The following is a 23,542-nucleotide window of genomic DNA, read 5'->3' on the forward strand; positions in this document are numbered from 1 at the left end:
CAGCTGCATGTTCCTGCATTGCAAGGAGTTGGACTGGATGCTCCTCATGCTCCCTTCCAACTCTGTGATTCTATGAAATACATCATATACGTACATAACAAAGCATTAAAATGCAGGAAGGAAATCTTCAGATGGAGGGCAGTATATAAACACAATAAATAATAATAGCAATAGTAATAAATGCAACTGAAAAATGAGGGCTTCTGTTTCCAGTGTTCAGAGGTGAGTGCAAATGCTTATGCGAACAAAACATGACTTGACACTAGGCAAAACTCCCCAAGAAGAAAATTTCACAGTGAGGTGCCACCACTGGAAAGGCCCTCTCTGATCACTACCTGCCTGGTCTCAGAGAATAGTGGAACTCAGAAAGAGACATTTGAGGAAAATCTTATGTGGGATGCTCATATTGAATAAAGGCTTCCATAAGAAATTTAGGTCTCACTCCAAGTCTTATAAATTTTGAGGCTGCAGTCCTATATCCCTTTTCATGGAAGAAAGACATACTGAACTCAATGAGATTGCTGCTGAGTAAGGATGTTATAGGGCTGTAATGTGAATGTCAAAATCAGCTGTTTTAAGACTGATGAGATACATTCTCAGTATGTTCTCCGGTGCCTTTTGTACTATACATAATGTCCACTCACTCAAGGCAGCCCCATGTACGTACAACACTTTTCAATAGCTCAAATGCAATGCTATCAGAGCTTGTATAACTGGCCAGGTTTATGTCTTCAGCAGCTGCCCTCTGCAGTTTTGGCAGGACACTTAAATATTGTATTTAATTTGAAGTTTTGTGGTTGTATTATATGGGGGTGGAATACCTGATTTAGCTCACTGCTTGTTGATTTTTCATATTTATGAGGAAAATAAGTTTATGGCTAGTTTATGATATTGATTACTAATTAGACAAACAGCAACTTTGTTTTTGTTGATAAGCAGAAGCAAGCATATACCGGTAATTGAAAAGATGGGTTCCTTTGCTTGTGCAGCAATGTATGTATGTATGTATGTACAGTTTTAATGGTTGATTTCCAGGTCTTTTACTTCTATGGGCCATCTGTAAATTTTGTTTGATTTTTGCTATAATCAATGTATAATACCAACCAGTTTTCTCCTGGTGAAATGTAGTATAGTAATGTATGCAGAATGCTTTCACTCATGTATTCAGATGTGCTTTATTAAGGATTCTTGTTAAGTAGCAACAATGATCCATCCCCCACATCCTCACCATGATCTTCACACTCACAGCATTAGAACAGCATGTCTCTATGGCTGGCATTTACAAAGGTCAGCAGATGTACAGTGCTATGTCTGAACGGGTTCCATGGAACTTCATGGAGAAATATGTGGAGGGCATGAAGCATGTTTAGAATTAGAAAGGGTTAGACTTTGCAAGGTCAGAATATCTTTCTCTCTTTCTGAAGAAGAAAATGTTATAGTATTTAATATAATAAAGCAGATATGCTTCCTGTAAAACCTGCCAAAATTCAATGTTAGGTAGTCAAAACCAAACACAATCCCTTTTACCACTTAATATAATTTCAGCTGAATTGTAGGCTATGTACACATCACTGGCTTAAAACATAGTAAGGTGCTTTGTGCATGTGTATGTATATGTGTGAGAGAGTGAGAGGGGGGGAAGTGTCTTATTGCATTTCAAGACACATTTTTATGCTGCTGTATCCACCAGGGAGAGTCAGGGATGTTTTCACCTGATTCACATCACCTGTTTCTCTATGCTTGCAATAGGGCAGACATAGGCAAACTCCAGCCCTCCAGATGTTTGGGACTACAATTCCCATCATCCCTGACCACTGGTCCTGTTAGTCCCAAACATCTGGAGGGCCGGAGTTTGCATCCCCAAACCCCTTTTCAGTGAAAGCATCTTTTACACAGCTGCTTTAAATGTACACAGCCCACCTTAACTGCATCTTATGTTTTCAAATTGGATAGAAGCTGGTTTGTGGGGAAACATATCAATCAGCAGTATTTCTTAGGAATCTACAAAATACAAATGGATTGTGGCTAACATCACGCGTACTCGGCTTCAAACACCAGCAGTGGGAACCGGTGTTAACAGTAATGTGTGCACTGTCTAAATCTGCAATGTTGTAGTCATTGTAAACTTGAAGCCAGACAAGGATGTCCTTATCAATCCATTTTATAGTGTCACTGGAACACTGTCTTCCCTTCCCTTAACAGTGATGTTTTCCTCTTCCTGACAAGGCCTTATAAAGTAATCCATGTTTAATGATGGGATCTCTACTGCTTCCTCAAGAAACAGTTAAGCAAGAAACAAAGAGTTATGCTTTCCCCCCATTTCATTGCCACCAAACATTACCTTTTACAATTATTTTTCCTCTGCGGTGGAGTCTACACCAATGAATACCGGTACCTGCCATTTCATTTGAAGGAAACTCAGATCCACAGAACATTATGCTGTAATAAATTTGTTAGTCTTCAAGGTGCTACAAGAGTCTTCATATTTTCTTTTCTGGGCTGCAACAGCTAACACACCTACCCCCAGAAAGGAATGATTGTTATGCTCTGCAATTCAGGCATTTGAAAATTCATGCTTCTTTTCCTTATTTAGCAAAGCCACAGCCAGTTGTCTGTTCTTCTGTTGTGCTAGTGTTTGTCTTTCTTTCCCAGGCATCTTTGACTCTCCCCACTCCTTGCTTTGTTTTTCAACCTACCAAGCAGGACAGCTGGGGGGGGGGGGAAATGAGGGTGACCGTCTATCCCCTGCCTACATAAATATTTGACTGATAGCACAGCATCGTTCCTTGCCATTTCCCCTTCCACTGGAAGTAGTCCCCTGTGTAAAAGAGAAGGCTAGGGTTTTTTCTTTCTTTCTTTGTTTATTTCAAACTTATTTCTCCTATCACTTCTGGCCTTAAAAACAAAACTGAAGGCAGTAGACTGGCAGAACATGGATCTGATTTTGGTCCCAAGAGAATTTGTGGATTCTGGGAATTGTTTCTGTGGATGAAAACATCCTTTGCTGCAATACTAATCTTACATCTTAATAGCAAACTCATCATCCAAGTGTGGATCCTCATGTAGCCATAACAGCACCATCCACACACCAGAGGGTGGTATCAGCAGGCTCTGTGGGAAGCCACAGTTTTGCAAAGGCAGAAAAAGTCATTAGGGGATAAAACGCTAAGAAGGGAGAATATATGTTTATTAAAAAGTAGCTCAATGAGGACTGAGTGTTGAGGAAGGGGGAACTGGGAAAAGGGGGGGAGGAGAAAGAATGAACGATTGGCTGGGGGGGGGACCCTGAACAGGATAATTTTGCAATATAACATTTTGTTGCAGGTCCCAGTTGATTAAAATCATGTTTAGAGAACTGCAATGGATACCAGTTTTGTTACCTTCCAAGATTATGTGAGTGTAGGGCATTTCTATCAGATCGAAACTATGGGCACCTCCCATAGTGCCTCCTTTCTTGAACTGCTTGATATTCAGATCTCTACAGACCTCTTGGATAGCTAGAACATCAAATCTAATGTTAGAATCATTTGCAGCTCAAATGGTCCATGCTGTCAAATTGGATGGGAGTTTTGTCTCCTAAAGAGATTGCATGCTGTCAAGGTCACTTGTATAATTTCATGAAACATGGGTCTGTTTTGTATAAGAAAAGGTACAATCCATCCAAAGTTAAACACTTTTAAATCCTACAGATTTCAATGGGATAGTTTATCATCCAAGTAAATCTCTTGAATTTAAGTGAACAGGACATAAAAGCACAACTTTAGATGGATCGTGCCTTTAATCTTTATTTAAAAAAATTAAAATCCAACCCAATATGATGTGGCAAGCATTCAGTTCACACAGGGGTCATGAAAATAGAGAACATTTTCTTGCGGGACATACAATTGCACTAAGAAACAGATCTTACAATTCATATAAGTATAATCAACACCTGTCTATTACACAATCAAAACACCTGCCAAGTGAAAAGATGGTTAATTATTTTTCCCAGTGAATGTGCAGATTAAAATAAATCTTGGTAACTTCAACAGCCATTTACAAATGTTAATCAAGGAATCAGACTATGGTTAAAAATGACAAGTTGGTTTAAAGGGGACTGTTGTAACCCTCTTTCGCACATAGCAAACCTTGTTTTCCTCCAGGATTGCAGGTCTTTCCATTGTCCAAGGAGGAGTGAGGAGGTACAGGTGCTGGGCAAATGAGGGCAAACTTAGTTTACCATTACTTACCATTACTTGTGAACCAGTGCTTATGGTTTGTTTGCCTTTGACAAACCTTAGTTTACCAGGTTGGGCAGAAGGTAAGCAAGCAATGGTAAGACAGCCTCTGGTTACCCCCGACACCTCAGTGTGCTGAAGGACAGAGTAGGGGAGGAGTGAAGTTCAGTCTTTTGAGCAGTGCAGATCAGCCTACTGCTCATTCACATGAAACCATAATTTAAACTATGGTCTGATGTGACATGTGAACCAAGTCAGCGGCAGAATGTAGATACACAAAATATTTCCCCAGCCCTTATCTTAGATTTTATTTTTGATCATTTGGAAATATGTGGATGAGGATCCAAAGAACTAAATATCTTGTTGCATGACCCAAAGGGAACTTTGTGACTGTGTTCCTCAAACAGCAGTTGGCCCATACCATGCAGCAATTTGCTTTTGAACTGAAGAGAGCTTGAAAAAGGAGTTTATGATATACCATGAGTGTCTAATGTGCAAACAAAAAAGGTTGTAAAATAATCCCAATGTGCATACCTAAACTCTTGGGTGTGACTAAAGTAGTTCTTTGGATCCTGGCCATAAATATTTGGGCCACAATCCAAATGCAGAGTTAAGTGCACTTGGGCCAACTCATTTCAATGGGCGTAAGTGCAGAAGATTTTAACCTGGTGTCCTTTGAAAGCAATGGAATAACTTAAGCTACATGGCGTTGAGTTGAAGTGTCTGTGGCTCCAGTCCAGCTGTCCTTGGCTTCAGAAAGATCTCTTCAACCTGGGTGAATGGGCATTAAAATGGCAGAAGTGGTTCAATGTTAGTAAATGCTAAGTTGAGAACATGGGTTTCAAAATAAAAAATCAAACTTTACATATATACTGATCGGGTCTGAGTTGGAGGTGAGTGACCATGGAAGGGATCTTGACAGGCATCAACAACACAGAAGGCTCAAGACCGATCCCTTCAAGTTAATACCAAGAGTGCGAACATGCATTAGCCTTTAATGTGTGCAGCTGTGAGCAAAATGCATTGTTTTGGATGTGCCAATAACAGTTGTACACATAAATAAAAGTAACAGTTTTGGAGGAGCATGTATTCCATCCCTGGTATCTGAAGTACCTAGAACACAAAGCTCAGGTTGTACTTAGAACACAAAGCTAGATTGTAGCCAGTTTCTACATATATGGAAAGCCTCTCTTATGCTTTACAATTATACTAATTAAAAGGAAAACAGATTAGAATCACACCAATACCCATGTGCTAATTAAATGTGGCAAAGGCTGATCTGTTTCCTTTTTCATCTCTCTGCGATAACAAAATAGTAACAATGCCTCACCGCTGTAATGTACAATGAATTTCCTCCCACATTCATCCATACAACATATCTTCTGTTATTGTTTGGTCTTGTGTCTTTTGTTACTTTTTATATTTGCTCCTAAGATAATTCCATTCCCCCCCCCCCCCACGGACCAAAATAAATCTTCTTGAATGAGTTGGTCTTACATTTGTCTCTTTAAACCAATGAGATAATACATGAAATTTATATTAAACAGTAACAGGAAGGGGGGAAAGGAAGATACTATAAGAGAAGCCGGAGCTTGCAATGTTAGCACATATTTAAATTCCACAGATGTCCATAGGATTTCAGCTGCCTGTGTACAGCATTGCAGCCCAAAGGAGATGTGTGACAGCTGGAGTATTCCAGAACATCTGGATGGCAGGAGGTTGGACCTAGATCTTCCTCTTGCAGGTCCACAAATATGTACACATTGTACACATTATTCCAAACCTACAAGCACACACATTGTGTTGCAAGGACCACACCCTTAACAGATTAGAAGCATTTCAGATACTATTTCAGAAATATAAGACTGCATTTTTTATTCTTAAAAAGTCAACCAGGCTGCGAAATAGTTTTCCTAGCATGTCATAAGGAGCCCTAGCTAACAGATTTTCGACTGAATACCCTTTAAAATTTGATCAGACAGCCAGCATATTAAATGCTGAATAGTTCCACCCTACCTCACCCATCCTTGCGACCAAATCAAAAATAACAAACACTGTATTTGTTCAAATCCCAAATCAGTAAAGTGGAGTCAGCGCAGGGGGAGGGGAAACCCACCAATGCTCACTTCAGATCCAAGTGGGAAAGTGTAAGTAGAGTTTTCTCCTCCCAACTGAGTGCCCAGGGGAGAGCCAGACTACACAGCTGCTCTAATGAGTACAGACCAGAGCCAGAAAGTCTTTCCCATAGCAGAACTTGCAAGAGAGCAAAGACTACTCTAAGAACACCACACTGTTCTGCACTTAGAGTGCCTCATGCTTTTCTCAAATGCAGGAGTTCTGATGGCTTTTGCTCCATTGTAAGAATCTCAGCTTTCCTTTTCGAAGAAGCACATTAGAAGACCACTCAGGCCTATTCACAACAATGAATGTTTATCCTCATGGTTCTTATTACCAGGCCAGGCCCTGTCATTAGGCAAGGTGAGGCGGCTGCCTTAGGCAGTGTATGCTTTTGTCTGGCTTGAATGAGCCCTTCAGTTGTGATCAGGCCACCTGCTTGCCTGGAAGGAGTAGGGAGAGAGGTGTGATATGTGTGCCTGCACAGAAGTCAACTCCTAGGGGCTTCTGCCCTTCCAATAAAATATTTGAGGGGGACAAGGGCCCCCAAGTTAATGCGCATTGCCATTCAAATTGTGTACATGCACCGAGTCATGTGATGGATTATGCGAGGCGAGGCTTACCTGCCCCCCCATACTTTATTCAAATTGGCCTGTGTGCGTGTGTGCAAAGAAACTTCTGCATGGCTGGAATGTGCCTGGTTGTACAAAGGTAAGATTCACAACCATTACTCTGCCCACTTTTGCATCTGGCTAAGCCCACCACTGGTTTGCGGCCCTCTGGAAGGCTGCCCATGAGGGACTGTGGCCCTTGGGATACAAAATGTGACAAAAGGATGGAGGCTGATCTGATGATTTGGGGGCTGGAGACAGACAGTGGGGGAAATTATGTTTATCTTCATGTTGTGAATGACTATATCTGCATGTGTGTGTGTGTGTGTGTGTGTGTGTGTGTGTGAGAGAGAGAGAGAGAGAGAGAGAAACTCTTACATACGCACACTAGGCAGTCTCACACACAGAACAGAGAGACCACATACCACATCCTGAAAGAATCGTGGTGACTGAACTTGTTAAGGGTGCTGGGAACTGTAGCTCTGTGGGGCATAAAAACAAATACAAAATACAAACAAAATATCTCCTTTGACTCCCCACCCCCTTGTGGATCCTTATGCTATGATTTTATATGCCTGTTGTCTTTGTCCATGGAGTTTTCTTGGCAGGGATACTGGAGTGGCTTGCCGATTCCTGCTTAAGAGTCTCTCAAGAGACTCTTGAGAGTCCCATGGACTGCAAGAAGATCAAACCTCTCCATTCTGAAGGAAATCAGCCCTGAGTGCTCACTGGAAGGACAGATCCTGAAGCTGAGGCTCCAATACTTTGGCCACCTCATGAAAAGAGAAGACTCCCTGGAAAAGACCCTGATGTTGGGAAAGACGGAGGGCACAAGGAGAAGGGGACGACAGAGGACGTGATGGTTGGACAGTGTTCTCGAAGCTACCAGCATGAGTTTGACCAAACTGCGGGAGGCAGTGGAAGACAGGAGTGCCTGGCGTGCTCTGGTGCATGGGGTCACGAAGAGTTGGACACGACTAAACGACTAAACAATAACAACAACAATGTTATGATTTTCCCCCTGAATCTCCATAGTTCAGATTTTAACTACAAGTTTTCTGTCAATCCTAGTAATGAATGTAATTTTGTCTGTTGCGGCTTTCAGTCTGGTTATGCCCACTGCTGGAACGTAGCCTTCAGAGGCTTGCCAATAGTGAACATGGCACTTGGGCCCTCAAAGGTTCACCATCGCTGCTTAAATGATTCAATGAATGCATTTTTCACAGAACACAGTATGCCACAAAATCTGCCCTATATTGTTAATATTTTGAATATAAAATTAGAAAGACCAGAAGTTTCAAGTTCTCAATAATCATTTTTTCACAAATATACCTTACTGGAAACAACATTTGTTGTCGTCATCAATGCTGTTTTTAATTTAACTTTTAGGGTTGCTCCATTGGTTGGCTTTGACGCTGGGAACATTGCAAACCTGTCAGAAAATATTTTTAGCACTTCCTGATTTTGTCATAGGGCTCAAAAATGTTTTGTTTTTCATCTTTTTAAGTGTGCTTCTAATTCCTAGGAAATGTCATGTACAAAAAGTCAAGTAAGCAAATAAAATTCAGTGGCCTCCAAGAAGATTCAAATATAAATGGATGTTTTGCAGTGCATGTGTGTGTTTTAGATTATTATTTTGCGCAAACTGTCTCTCAGTCTCTAGCTTGTCAGCAAAGGGTTTCTCAAGCATATTTCCATAACAGGCCTATCTTGAAGGCAAACCAGCAATGTGGAATACCTAACCCAGCTTGTATTCTGTTGCAGCTAAAAACAGTAAGTACATTTAAAACAAAGTGGAGCTGATAACACAACTAAGACAACAAACAATGCACTATTTTATAGTCTCACCTACATATTTCATATGCACAATAATGCAATTGTTATCCTCTAGGCTATTGAATGAGTTATTTCTACAAGGAAATGATGAAAACCTGTTTCCCAGGCACAATAATCTTTTTCTACCTGTAAGATTGCTGCTGATTGACTTCCAGGCTTTTAGGGAAAACAAAACAAAAATGCATGGTGAAATTATCACATACTGCTTAAGGGAAGCTATCAAGAGAGTTTAAATAATGGTTGACAAAAAACAAACAAACCTGAGAATCAAATATTAAATTCCTAACAAGGGTTTTTTGTTTGTTTTGTTACTTTGACTATCCGGAGTTAGATTTTATTTGTTTGTTTGTTTGTTTATTTAACATATTTAAGAGCTGCTTTTCTGAACAATTGCTACCTATGTTCAACATCAGCATAGTTTTAAGACACAATATCACAATATCACAATATCAACAGTTGGGAAATGATGGTACAAAAAGATATGTTACTGAAGCACATGGGTGCCAGCCATATTGTAGAAGTGAGATCATTCCAGAGTAGGCACCACCACAGAGAAGGCCGCTTTCTGTGTTGCTGCATGATGGAGTTCTGAAGGTCATGGTACATCTAACAGGACCTTCTCTGAAGATCTTTGTGATCAGGTAGCTCTATATGGGGGAAGGTGCCTGTCTGAATCAGGAACTATGTGAGAGCCAGGAAGAAGAGGATCCTCTTATAGGAATATAGCCTCTCATTCTAGAGTTAGGAACATATGAAGCTGCCTTATATTGAGTAAAAGCATTGGTCCATCTAGCTCAGGATTCTCTAGAGTGATTGGTAGCTGCTCTCCAGGGTTTCAGACAGGATACCTACCTTGAGATGCCAGACTTTGAACCTGGGACCTTCTGTATGCGAAACAGGAGTCCTACTACCGAGTAGAAAGCCACTGTTCTCTCTCAGCCTCAGATCCTCATCTGCAATGTGATAATAATAACACTAATTCACTTTTCTTTACTGTTGTGAGGATCGCTGAGATAATATCTGTGAAGTGCTTTGAACAGTTGAAAGTGATAGGTGAATTATGTCAGTTATATGAGTTAAGTATTTATTAACCAACACTAAAAAAAACCCATCCCCAAATGCTTAACATTACATGACAGACATAGTTGCCACTGCAATTATCCAGTTGTTGGCTTATATGTTGTTGTACCAGTGTGCACCAGTCTTTCAAGCTTTTCTTAAATGGCTTTTGAGGTGCCACATTTTGTAATGGAGCACAAATCTTTTTTGTCCACAAATAGTAAATAACAGACATGTGAGTCTGCATCCTCAGTTGTGTGTCTTAAAGTACTGCTCTAGCCTGACCACAGACATTCCAGCATCACGCCTCACATCCCCATGGACACCATAGCTTTATTTTCACGACTAGAGCAACTAATTCCATGAGCACTCAGTTGAAAAGGTGTGAAAGCATTATTAGAACCAACGTAGTACTTTGCATGGCTCCTGTATGAATGCAATTAACTATTGTTATTGTCTTTGTTAGTATCATAATTACCACCACTGTTATTACTTGTTTCATTCATGAATCACTTTAAACCCTACAGTGTCTGTACTAAACATGGTTGTCCTCCTCCATCACATTCTAGATTATGGCTTGTATAATTTATATTCAGTACGTAGTGCGGTCTTCAACAGAGGTTTGAGTGCCATCAAACAGAAGAGTATGGGATTTCGCTGCCAGATATTTAAAGTTCTAAGTATGAACCTCCTCCTATCTTACAGAGTGTAACAGAGTTAATGTATACACAACTATTTTAGCATTGCATATGTTCTTTTTAAGTGAATCTATGTGTCATTGCTGTAATGTGAATGGTCATAGGCATACATTCGGATATTTTGCAACTGAATCCACCCTTTTATTATTCTTACACATGCATATGTTCAGATTTAGCTGAATACATACAATGCAAAATTGAAAAATGGACAATCTTTCAGTGGTGCCATGTTTATTTGGCAACCGGCAACAACTGATGAAAACATTTCCACATTTGATAGGTGCTTCTGCCAATATGTGATTTTTTTCCTTGTTTCTATAACCCAAGCTACTGAGCATCCCAAGGGAAGTTATTAATATTATCTTGAGAAACTATTAACAGGCCTCCTCATTAGCACATTCCACCACCCCCTGCCCGTATCCCGTGTACACTACTAGTGCTTGGAATCAGCACTGATGGATGCTCAGTAAATAGTGAGTCACAGTATGTTAATATTGCTCCACTATGCTAATGTCTTTATCTATTAAGTATGCCAGAGAATTGTATTTGCTGTTTCCTTCCTGTTCACCTGCATGCATCTGCAGGGCTCTGCCCACAACCATTCTGCATGACAACATGTGCTTTCTGAATACCTTGATCCCACCCAACCTGTGTGCATCTGAAACAATTAATCACCGTGGCAGTGAAATATATACAGGGTACGTGGTTATATAAAATACACAAGCTCTCTTCAGGCACTGCAACCATGAATGGATGACACAAGTAGAAAGGACTTTGGGGCCACACTCCTCTCATTGGGCTGCTCTTGTTGGCTTCCCCATGTCTGCAGTGGGGAGCCTTTTAATCCACAAGATTAAGGACTATGATCTAAAAGGTATGGATGGCCCCATGGCACTTTTCTTCCCATGCTGTCCCTTCGTGACCAGAACACCTGAAGAGGACCACCAAGAGTGGCAACATAATGCTGTAGGAAAAGCCCTTTCATTGTCCATAAATAGCTGTACAGCTTAAACACTTTGGACACAAGCCAATCAAAGGCCCATTGATTTCAGTGGGAAAGGTTTAAACATGTGCTTAACTTTCACGGTGAAACCAATGGAATGTGAAAGTTAGGATCAATGTTAGACAAATTAATCTGAATGGATCAGGTGCTACCAAATTAAGCAGGATGATTATCTATCTCTATCTATCTATCTATCTATCTATCTATCTATCTATCTAGCTATCTATCTTCTATCATCTATCATCTATCCATATCTATCTATCTATCTATCATCTATCATCTATCTATCGATCATCTATCATCATCTATCTGGGTTGCTGTTGAACTGACCTGCTACTTGCAGCAAAAGTGTGTTTCATTTTTCAACTTGCTTAAAAATTATTCTGAATACAGTATTTACCCTTCTCTGAATGTGATATGCATGCTTTATGTGGCACAAATTGAAGCATACAAAAGATCAGTGAAGGATGCTAGGAAGGTAGGTGGAAGAGAAGCACACTAAGCCATTGTCGTGTGCCATTATCACCATGTTTTTTATATATTTTGCAAAACAAAGCATGCAGTGTCATTTTGTTGTTTTACTATTTAGCTTGCACACTCGAGAATAAAATGTAAATGCATTCATCATGCAGTAATGGGATGTACTAGAAAGCAGCAACAGGAGGCGTGGTGGTACACTGGAGAGATTATTCTCAAGTATGCCATGATGCATGGTAGAATTAATTCCAAGGTGCCCACTATGACAGGTGTGAAGGGCAGGCTTAGTTAAAGAGACTATTTGGAATACAATTTCATTGTATAAAAGTCCTAGGGCATCCTTGGCAATCTGCTCCAGAAGTAAGGGGATTTGTGCCAGCTCTACAATACTTTCAGAACCAGTTCATCACACATCATCAGCTGAGGTGGCAATGATCACAGACCATTTTACTTCCATAGCAACTACTCAGTTCACATTATAATAAAGCTCTGTCCATGGTAGCTGTTCAGGGACAGCTGATTTCACAACTCCAGTGTATAAATAACAGCATAACTGCAGCTGGCACATGATAACAATGGTTTTGTTAAATGGACTCCACACACTTGAAAACCATTGTTAGCTGCCAGAAAGAATTCTGGTTACTGGAGAGTTCTGCTCACAATCTTTGGTTCTCATCATAGCTAATGCTATTTCTACCACTGATCAGCTTTACATTTACCTCCTAGCACTCTTTCCAGTCTGCCTAAAAGTGAACCATGTTAAACTGAGTGAGGGACTTATTCTCCTTAGTGCAGTCTGAAGGATGAGGGGTGTGATCATATCCCCTCATCCTCCACACTAATTCTGCCTGGGTTGGTGGAACAACCATTTATGAACACTCTCTGAGTGCTTCATTAATCACTTGCATCAAGAAATGCATCACATGAAATCTTCTGAGATGGTGCGTTGACAGCAAAAGGGAAGTTGAGTTATCTCCTTAAGTTTCTGCTGTCGATTAACCTTGTTTGACTATGAAGTTGTAACTGTGTGTCAGGCAGCAGAGGAACCAACCCCCATGGCAGGTTGCCAGGAACAGATAAGACAAGGAAAAGTCTGTACCACCTGCTTTTTATTCAATATTCACAGAGACGGTCTTGGGAATGCAGCCTCTTGGAATAATGGTGTTGCCCCAAGAGACTCTCCACTCCCTTTTCTCCCACTTCCTCATTCGTCACCTTCTCCCCTACGGGTGGCACTGAGGGCCCTTTGCTTCTGAGACCTTTGCTCTACTACTTTCAAGGCTCACCGGGTTCTGGGAGAGGGGGTGGGTCTGGAATGCTTTCTAAAGACACTGCCCATCAGCTGTTGCCCTCCTGATGCTTCCTCTTCCTCCTCTCCCATTATTTCCCAGCTTTCCCCCTCATCTGCCTCTAAGCTGTGACCTCCCTCAAATTCCTGTTGTAATTCTGAACTGTCTTCTTCTCTGGAAGGGTCAGGCTGGGGAGGCGGCCTCCACCATTCCTCCTCTGCCCAGTCCCTGACACTGTGTGATGAAGGTTATTTGATCTAAATAGTGCCCTAAAAGAGCTCATCAAAATTAAGAAGCATCGTAAGTCGTTGAGAATACTATTACCCACCTAGGCATAAGAATAACCCAGAGTCATACTGCTTCAGTCACTGGAGGAAGTACATAGCCACCAGGCAACTACCCATTGATAGCTCTTTTCTCTATGAATTTGTCCAACCTCCTTTTAAAGCCATTCAAGAAAGGCATGTTATCATATGGCCATTTACATACAATGATTCCAGTACGAATGTAGGAATGTGTACAGTGATTCCAGTAGGAATGTGTTGAGTGTAAGATATCAATTAGGGTATTCTGGATTGCAATGATGCCTTCCAAAGGGTGGGGAGGCAGGACGCACTGGGCAACTAGGCCTGGAAGCCACCCACAATCCTGGCTACAGGATGAAGCCCACCAAAGGGCATGATTCTGTGGGCTCCATTCAAACCTGGTGCCATCTTTGCCACTAAGCTGTGTAAACTGGTAGGTAACCTTGGACCATTCACCATTTCCCAGCTTTATCTCAATTGTTCATTTTATTTTATTTTACATTTTTCTGGCTTTAAATTGCTTTTATGTGTTGTATTTCATATTGTCAAGTTGCTTTAATACATTTTATTGAAGTGACTGATTGACATAATAAATAACAGCAACAATATGATGATAAAAACACAAGAATACGTTGCCCAGCCATGTGTACATTGGCTCATTTTCTGATCCTAATTGGAAATTTGTTTGAAAAACAAGAACCCAGCCAGCATCTGCAAATAAGTGTTTCTCTTCCTGTTTCTACTTTAGCTGTTGGGCTCTGATCCTCCTCCAAGTGGCTTTATTTGATAGATAATAAACATTTGTTTGTTCGGCTAGTAAAATAGTCACTGTCAATTCTGACCATGGAGATTTGAGTCAAAAATAGATCTTTAAGCTTGAAGCAGAAAGTCGACCATGCAGGTTTCTCCTCAAGAGGTGTAACACATCTCATTACCACATTTTGGAAGAAATCTGCTGTTAACAGAGGATTTTCTTCTTGTTTCAAGGGCATGAATATAATTAACACTTTATAATTTATGGAGTGCCAACTGCTCTACCACACATCTCCGAAACAGTAATGTGCTTTAGGGAATGCAAAAGTGTGTGGCACCTGCAACTCATTAGGAGGGCAGATTTTTAAAAATATATATCTATATCTATATAGATAAAGGTATTAAGAAAAGACTTGGGCAACCTACAGTTTTTCATTTATTTATGTGGACAATTTGTATGCTACTTATTTTTAGCAAATCTCTGGTTTACAACAGAATTTAAAACAACAGAATATTTAATAAAAGACATATTAATACCAGACACCGTAAGACACAACAGCTAAACAGAATATCCCCTTTAGCTTCAAACTAAACATTAGCTGCCCTGAATTCACACAGGGATGGCAGTCCAGGATGAAGCTGCTGAATGCTAGAAAGGAATCGGGACATCTATTCTTTAGAAGGCTAATTAACAACTTTGAATGAGTTGCAACATAAATATTGCCAACAGACTATGCACTTTGAATGACACCTTATGAATGTAAATCGGTGGAACCTTGCAGAGCACAGTCAAGAATGACAGACTTGCTGCTGGTAAGACAGATCATGTCACACTGAATATGAGAAGAATATCAAGATAGCATTTGTAGAATTCTATCAAATGTCTAGCAAAAACCCAAGCTAGACTGCTATGATCACCCTCCCTTTCGTCTATACTCTCTTATTTCCTAGCTGAAATGTCAGGTGGTCCCTATGTTCTTGGCTTGTTTCTCTTGTCACAGAGCACATAGCTAGATAGAAGTCATCCATATTCTGCAGAGATCCTAATCCAAACTCCCAGGGATGTCCTCACATTCGTTTCCCAACACAAGGTGATGAAAGCCAAGTCATATCGGAGCAGTGCAACATTTCTCCATTATTTTTTATTAAGATTGGGATGCATCTGTCTGTTAAAGATGGAAGTGTGGATGATAAATATGCTAGAGTGAGGGGGCAGGGAGAGAGAAAGAAGCTCTGAGTCACTACATGAAACAGATGCAATTGCCCCAAATGTTTTCCTTCCTGCATTTTCATGCAACAAATAAACTACGCATAGTTCCAGAACGTGCAGGCTGCCGAATACATCAGTGCAGTGCTCAGCCATTTCAAGGTGGTGATGGGGTTTGGTCCATACTATGCCACTGGACCATGTTTCCTGCTTAGAGCAAAATAACAAACCTAAATAGAGATCTTAATCAACTTTAGATAAGTGACAGTTTCTTTGCAGTGTTCAGCTTGTTTCCAGATATCACTGGACAGTGGTTGTCAAAAATATGTTTATTTGCAACTGTGGAAATGCCACACCTGGATCAGAAAACAGACACTCTAATTTTTGGGGTTCCCCCTTCCAAATTTACATATTAGAAGAATACTGTTAATTTTTCATGAATGATTGCACATTGTGTTTTTAAGGGCATGTTTTCTCCAAGATATACAGTACACTTTTCCTTGGGAAAAATAAATATCAATCACTATTCCCAGGGAAAAAGAAATGATATTCACTTTTCTCAGGAAAAGTGTCAAGATACTTTTTTATATGCAGTTTTTAGCCTCCTAGCAAGCTTCCCTACCAGGTCACACCACCAGTCGACCTAATTCAGTACTGTTGACACTGAGTTGCAATAGCTCTGTAGACTTCCAGAAAGGATATTTCCCAGTTTTACCAAGAGACACCAGGGATTGAACCTGGAGTCATTTATATGCAAAGCAAGCACTCTACCTACTGAGCTACAGCCCTTCAAAGACCCCCCCACCTCATTCTATCATTTTTTGACATCTTTGCAGCTTTCCTGTTGTTATGTATATTCTAGATTGCATTACTATTCACTCAACTTGGCATACCAGCCTTGGGTGCAGAAAATATGAAAACATGATGAGAACACAGAGGTTTCATAGTTCCATGAAACAGGGACACAGAGAGAAACATGGCAGAGAGTTCTATCCCCGTTGGAATGTATCCTGGTGCAGTGCTGTCTTTCTAGAAAAAGAGGGGCCAAAACTCACCATGAACACCTCCCTCCTTCTCTTAGAGTGGCAATGGTGCCCACCTGAAAGGTGCCAGAACTGAGTTCTGAAAAAAGGCCCTGCTGGTGGGCATGTAAATCTGGTTACACAGGAGCAAAGGAAGCCCAGAAGTTGAGGCAGAGCCTGCTAGGAAACAGTAAAGAGGGTTTATAAAGAGGGTCAGACTTGTGGGATGTAATATCACAAAAGCAGTCAAATACAACATTTCCTGTTTGCCCAGAGTGGACACACAGGGGGATGTTGCTCCAGCCAGGAGGACTTCCTGTCAAATCTGGTCTGGAGCATCCTTCCCCTGCGTGTGACCAGAGATGGTTGTGACCCTGACAGACCCTATGAAAGGGCTGGTCATGCAGCCATCTTCACCTTTTCCCTTTCGCTGTTTCGCCTTGTTCCATCTTGATGCCTTTTGCTGTGTGCTGGCTCTTAGCCAGCCGCACATGGGCTCATCCCTCACAAGAGGATGAACCCACACCTTTCTCTGTAACTGTAACTAAAAGCTAAAGCCTGCCTTCAGGATCATACTGTGAACTGAATGTAAGTAAACCTTATCACTACTTTTAAAAGAAGACTCTTGTGTCATTATTGTTTTTAAGAGGGAACAAAAGGGGATTTACCAGGAACAATCCAATCTGGAGAAGCCAGACTGGATTGCTCAACTCAAATGGTTCTAACGAATCTATCATCTAGCTTCCTGCTATGTACAGGGAATGTGCTCTGCTACTAGCTCACTAGCATGAGTGAGAAAGGATAATATAATCAATATATCCTCTCCTACTATCCTCAACATTCCCATAAGACTGAATGTCTACACAAGCCTTCACAAGCCTTCCCCACCCCTGAAGTCCTGGTCGCATGGAGAGTGGGCATCCCTGCCCCAACCACTGTAAGGAATGTGCAGCATGCAAACTGCGGTATGGAAACGTTTCATGCAGCCAGCTGGTGAGTGGCTACTTCAAACATAGTTTCAGTTCAGTGGGTCCCCACTCATCCAACAGAATTCAATGAACCGAAAAGCTGTCTTCTGACTGATCATGTGAACGAACTTATATGCATGTCAGCTGAAGGACTAGAGCTACTAGCTACCTGAGAAGCAAGCCGAAATGTGTTCTAGTTGCTCATGGATAGAGTTGTGCAAAAATGCAACAAGGAAACAAGGAGGCTATCAGCTCTCACAGAGAAAAACAGATCCTCTGTGTTCCCAGGCAGGTTGACAGGTGCGGGAGACAAACAACAGAGGAAAGCTATTACAATCATTACCTTGCTTTTGATCTTCCAGGGCATCTGATTGGCCACCTTAGGAGTGCTGAAGCTGAATGGCAACTCTAATGCTCCGTCATTCTTTGACTATAATGAAACAATTGTCTGTCTGTTTTTTTAAAAGGAAGAATGGTGGCAAGCAACTCACCCTGTTCAACTTCTGAAAGCATTGGTGGGCTAAACAGTTACCAGGGCTGGAAACTATCCCAGCTGCGATTAATATCTATGGATACCTTCCACTGTTAAAGTGAATGTGTCCCTGAAAACAAACGTTACCAAAGGCCACTTGACCATCAAGCGACAGTGATGGACCCAGAAGTACCCCCGGGCTATATACCTGCTCCTTCTTGGTAGGGTGCTTTAAAGGTATGGTATGACAGCTACACTAGCAGAATGCCCCATCTGAAGGCATTTTAAATTAGCTATGCCCAAGTCCTTCCTGTGGGTAACTCAAGTTGCTGAATGCCATGATACAGTAACCAGTGTAGAAGCTTAACCCATAGTGCCTGTGTTGAGTGAAAGACAGCCCTGGGTTATTCTATTGCTATATGTTGGCTGGTTCATAGTGTAAATAGGCTACTTTCAGATATTTTAAACAAAATAAAAAAATTCTTCCAGTAGCACCTTAGAGACCAACTAAGTTTGTTATTGGTATGAGCTTTCATGTGCATGCACACTTCTTCAGATACACACGGAAGCTCATACCAATAACAAACTTAGTTGGTCTCTAAGGTGCTACTGGAAGGAATTTTTCTTATTTTGTTTCGACTATGGCAGACCAACACGGCTACCTACCTGTATTCAGATATTTTGTGATTCTGCTGACTGAGATTGTTACAATGATAGATTTATTGTATTTTTATTGTATATTTTGTTGTATTAATACATTGTTCACAATTCTGGGGCATGTGACGTTAAACACAGTGTATAGAGTACATGGGGGAACAATCATATAGCCTCCTGTCATGTACACAACTAATCCTAGCACTACCATTCCTCTGTTTCATTAGATTTCTCACTGGTCACAGCAGGACAGTAGTACAATGCTGAACCACATAGCCAGAGACAATGGACAACTTCTTCCTGACTTTGCAGGAGTTTCATGGTAAGCCAGCATGGAAAACCTCCAATAGGGGTGTGAAACAACCACAATAATCCTGATTCTGGAAAACTGAAGCTTCACATTGCCTCTGCACTCACTGTGATGGGGCAAACTATCTATTTACCATCTATCTATCTTTTTTTGTGACAGGATTTGATGAAATGTGTAGGCACAGTAGACTACTCCTGAGTGAATTAATGCTTGCCTGAGAATACTTCAGATGGCTCTAGATTTGTCCACAAGGATGTGGGAGTATATCATATCCTAGAAGTATATCCTTTGACAGTTGATTAACTGATATCTATAAAGTCCTGTAATAGTTTTGTATATGTGTGTATTTTTGTTGTTGCTGCAATGAACTGCATTTTAAATTCCCGCAGTGTACAATTTCAGAGAGTAAAATATGCACCCATACCTATTAAATGCTGGCAGTTCCACATTTATAGCAATGTCGTGGAATTTATTTACAATAATTGTTCTCATTAGTAGGCTAGGAGCAAAAAATTCTCAGTCTTTTGGGTCCCGAGGGAAATTCAGGTGTCTTAGCTCATCAGACTTGTGTCAGGAGGTGAGACTGATCCTGCGCTGCCAATTTGGAGCAAAGCCTCTCCCTTGTTCAGCAGTGAGCAGTGCAGAGGCTGTGTGTTGTTGGATTGGGAGCCAGGGTCATTTTTAGAAATGTCCTCCTCCTTGTCACATCCCTCAGCTACAGGCATGGAGGACAAGACTGTCAGGGGCTAGTAGCCATGATGGCTAGGCTCTAACTCCACTGTCAGAGGCCATAGGCCTCTGAATACCAGTCGCTGGGAATCGCAGGTGGGCAGAGTGCTGTTGCATTCATGTCCTGCTTGCGTGCTTCCCACAAGCATCTGCTTGGCTATTGTGAAAACAGGATACTGCACTACATAGACCACTGGCTCTTCTTATGTGGGTGTATAAGGAAGGTGGAAGTGGGCAACATCAGGGCTCTCTGTCTCTTGGAAGTCCCTCCAGAACACACCTCTCACCGCTCCTGCTCCGCACTCTCCTGGAATGCTTCTGCTTGGCTGTAATGTGTGCTTGTGTTGTAATAATACCTCTTGCTTGCTTGGACAGAGGATGGAGTGTTAAGTGTGGGGCTGTCTGTACAGAAACCTATTAGTGTGTGTGGCTAGAATGTAGTCTACTGTACAAAAGTTGGTGTCGCATCCGTTGCTCTGCCCATGTTTGACTCTGGCCCTGCCCACCACTGACATGTGGCCCCCAATAAGTTGCCCACTGCTGAATGCAGCCCTTGGGTTCTCTGATTTGTTAACAAATCACACACATGTGGGTCCCTGCCCCTGGTATAAGACATTCAGCCAATATGTGAAACTAATCTTCAAATGAGACACATTTGCACTCCTGGTATAGTCTTCTCCAACCTGAAGCCCTCCAGACATTATGGACTACATCCATACCCCAGCTGGCACAGCTGCAGTGCAAAATCATCTGGAGTCTAAAACATCTAGAGGACAGTAGGTTGGAGAAGGATATCCTAATACATCATCCAATGTGGTATGAAGTATGGTGGAGAAATAGCTAGCAACACCCTTCTTTTAAGTATGGACCGCAGGATATTTTTGTTATCATTTATGGCAATATAAGTGTCCAAGGATGAAGTGCTCTTGACACAGAAGGCTGCAGTCCTACCCACATTTATCTGGGGGAGTCGAAACATGTTGGGACTTAATGCTGAGTAGACACATACAGAATCGTGCTCTAAATTGCTGCCCATTGTAATTTACAGTCAGCATCTCCACTTAGACGTGTTAGTACCTCGGTTTACGAACTTAATCCGTTCCAAAAGTTCGTTCTTAAACCAAAACTGTTCTTAAACTGAGGCACACTTTCCCTAATGAGGCCTCCCACCGCCTGTGCCCTTCCACCATTTGGATTCCATTCTTAGACCAAGGTAAAGTTCTCAAACCAAGACACTATTTCTGGTTTTGCAGAGTTTGTAAACCAAATCATTCTTAAAACGGACTGTTCTTAAACCAAGTACCACTGTACTAAAATTGCCTTGCATGGCATTGCACTCCTACAACAGTAACCCTGTGAGATTATAAATGGAAGAAAGACACTCACTTTTTTCTAGCCTAAAGAAAGACAACTCCTTCACCTGCCTGCTGAACCAGCTAGCCTAAGTTTCCCAGCTGAAGGAAACACCTGGCAATCAACGAATTCATACTTCTGATTTAGTACAATGCAGAAAACTTTCTTGCTCCAGAACTTTTAATGGAGCTGTGCCTTCAACTCTAAATCAGGTTCTATCAAATGAGTAGGAGAGACAAAGAGACACACACACAGAGAGAATAAGGCTGGAAGGAAATCCAGTCTTTCGCTTCATTATGTCTAAACAGAGTCTCTGCTGTCTTGAGCTGATGGGAATGATAGAATCATAGAATTTTAGAGTTGGAAGGGACCCCAAGGGACATCCAGTCCTGTCCCCTGCAAGGCAGTAATCACAGCTGAGCCATCTGTGACAGACGGCCATCTAACCTCTGCTTAACAACCTCCAAGAAAGGAAAGTCCACAACCTCCCAAGGGAAACCATTCCATTGTCTAACACAGGGGTCAGCAAACTTTTTCAGCAGGGGGCCGGTCCACTGTCCCTCAGACCTTGTGGGGGGCCCGGACTATATGGGGGGGGGAGAGAATGAATGAATTCCTATGCCCCACAAATAACCCAGAGATGCATCTTAAATAAAAGGACACATTCTACTCATGTAAAAACATGCTGATTCCTGGACCGTCCGTGGGCTGGATTTAGAAGGCGATTGGGCTGGATCCGGCCCCCGGGGCCTTAGCTTGCCTACCCATGATCTAACAGCTCTTACTGTCAGAAAGTTCTTCCTGATGCTTTTCCCCTCTTCTATATGACAGTCCTTCAGATTTTGGAAGATCACTATCATATCTCCTCTGTCCCAATGTTGTAGTCCAAAACATCTGGTGGGGGGCACCAGGTTGGCAAATGCTGCACTAAACGATTATCTGTACAGTCAGTTAAGCTGACTTTCAGCCTGGAAGATGGTCTCCGCAAACAAATTCACCTCCCTGCTTTGAGTGTTGTTCTTTAAACATCCAGCCATAAAACCTCTCAGCTATTAGGCTGTCCTGTGCCCTGCTCAACAAGAAGAGAGGCCCTGATTCAGCTAACTTGAAGCATTGTGAGGTTAGGTATTTCTGATCAAGTCCCTCTGTGTTCCATGCGGAAGTCTCAGGGAATTATGCATAGAATTCCAGCCTTGGTCATGACTAATTTGAGTTGGATGGGGGCCAGGGGCGTTACAATAAATCTGTTTGACCCTCGGGAACAGGACCCTATTAGTTTAATTAATATGCCCTTGATTTCATTTAATCCAAGTTATCATTCATTATCGCTGAAGGCTTATATAAGCCTACAGGTCATAAATATACCCCGCAGCTCCCAAACCTCATGTTTAGAAGCAGGCAACTTCTGATTAATAGATGCTGGGGCACACGGCAGGCAAGGCTTGTTGATTTCATGCCTTGTTTACATGCCTCCTGCACAGAGCCGGTCCTGCCATTAGGTAGAGTGCGGCAGCCACTTCAGCTGATTTTGGGTGTCGTGAAAGGGCAGCAAATTGCTCAGTTATTTATTCTGACTGTATCTTTGCTACAAGGGAGGAGGAGGAGGAGCGGCTGTGGGATTTCCTGCCTCAAGTGCCAAATAATTTGGAACACAGAACAGAGACATAAAAATATATCGCATCCACACCTCCATTTGACCCACTGCTTTCCCCCTAGACAGGGGTGCCAACTCGAGTAAAATGTTGTGGGGACCCAGGTAAGCCCCGCCCCGCAGAATTGATCACATGATGCAGCACATGCAGTGCCTACCGAGGGTTTCAGACAGCGGCAGTTCCATCCCTACCTGTTGAGTCTGGGGAATAAACTCAATACTTTCTGCATGCAAGGCTACTGCTTTGTCACTGAGCTACCACCAGTGGCCAATCTTGGTCTCTGTGCACCTTGATGTCATTCAGCACCATTTGCTGTTCTGCTTCAAGTGACAGGATGTCTTGTGCTGGCTCTGCTACTGTGGCCTCTACACTAGAGGAATATTGTACAATTGAGGCACCCTCCTTATGAAACTCTCTGCCCCTTGAAGAGGAATAGCTCCATCCTTATACACACCCTCCAACATTTCTCTGGTGAAAATAGGTATGTCCCATTTATTATTATTATTATTATTATTATTATTATTATTATTACCCCACCCATCTCACCGGGTTGCCCCAGCCACTCTAGGCAGCTTCCAGCAAAAATAATAACATAATAAAACATTAAATGTTTAAAAACTTCCCTATACAGGACTGCCTTCAGATGTCTTCTAAAGGTTGTATAGTTATTTATCTCCTTGGCTCAGGGGTTGCTCGATACTTTCCAACTCCCTACCTTCCAACATTTCTCTGATGAAAATAAAAAGGTAAAGGTAAAGGTACCCCTGCCCGTACGGGCCAGTCTTGACAGACTCTGGGGTTGTGCGCCCATC

This window comes from Podarcis cretensis, assembly GCF_951804945.1.
Source record: "Podarcis cretensis genome assembly, chromosome: 1".
Taxonomy (NCBI): domain Eukaryota; kingdom Metazoa; phylum Chordata; class Lepidosauria; order Squamata; family Lacertidae; genus Podarcis; species Podarcis cretensis.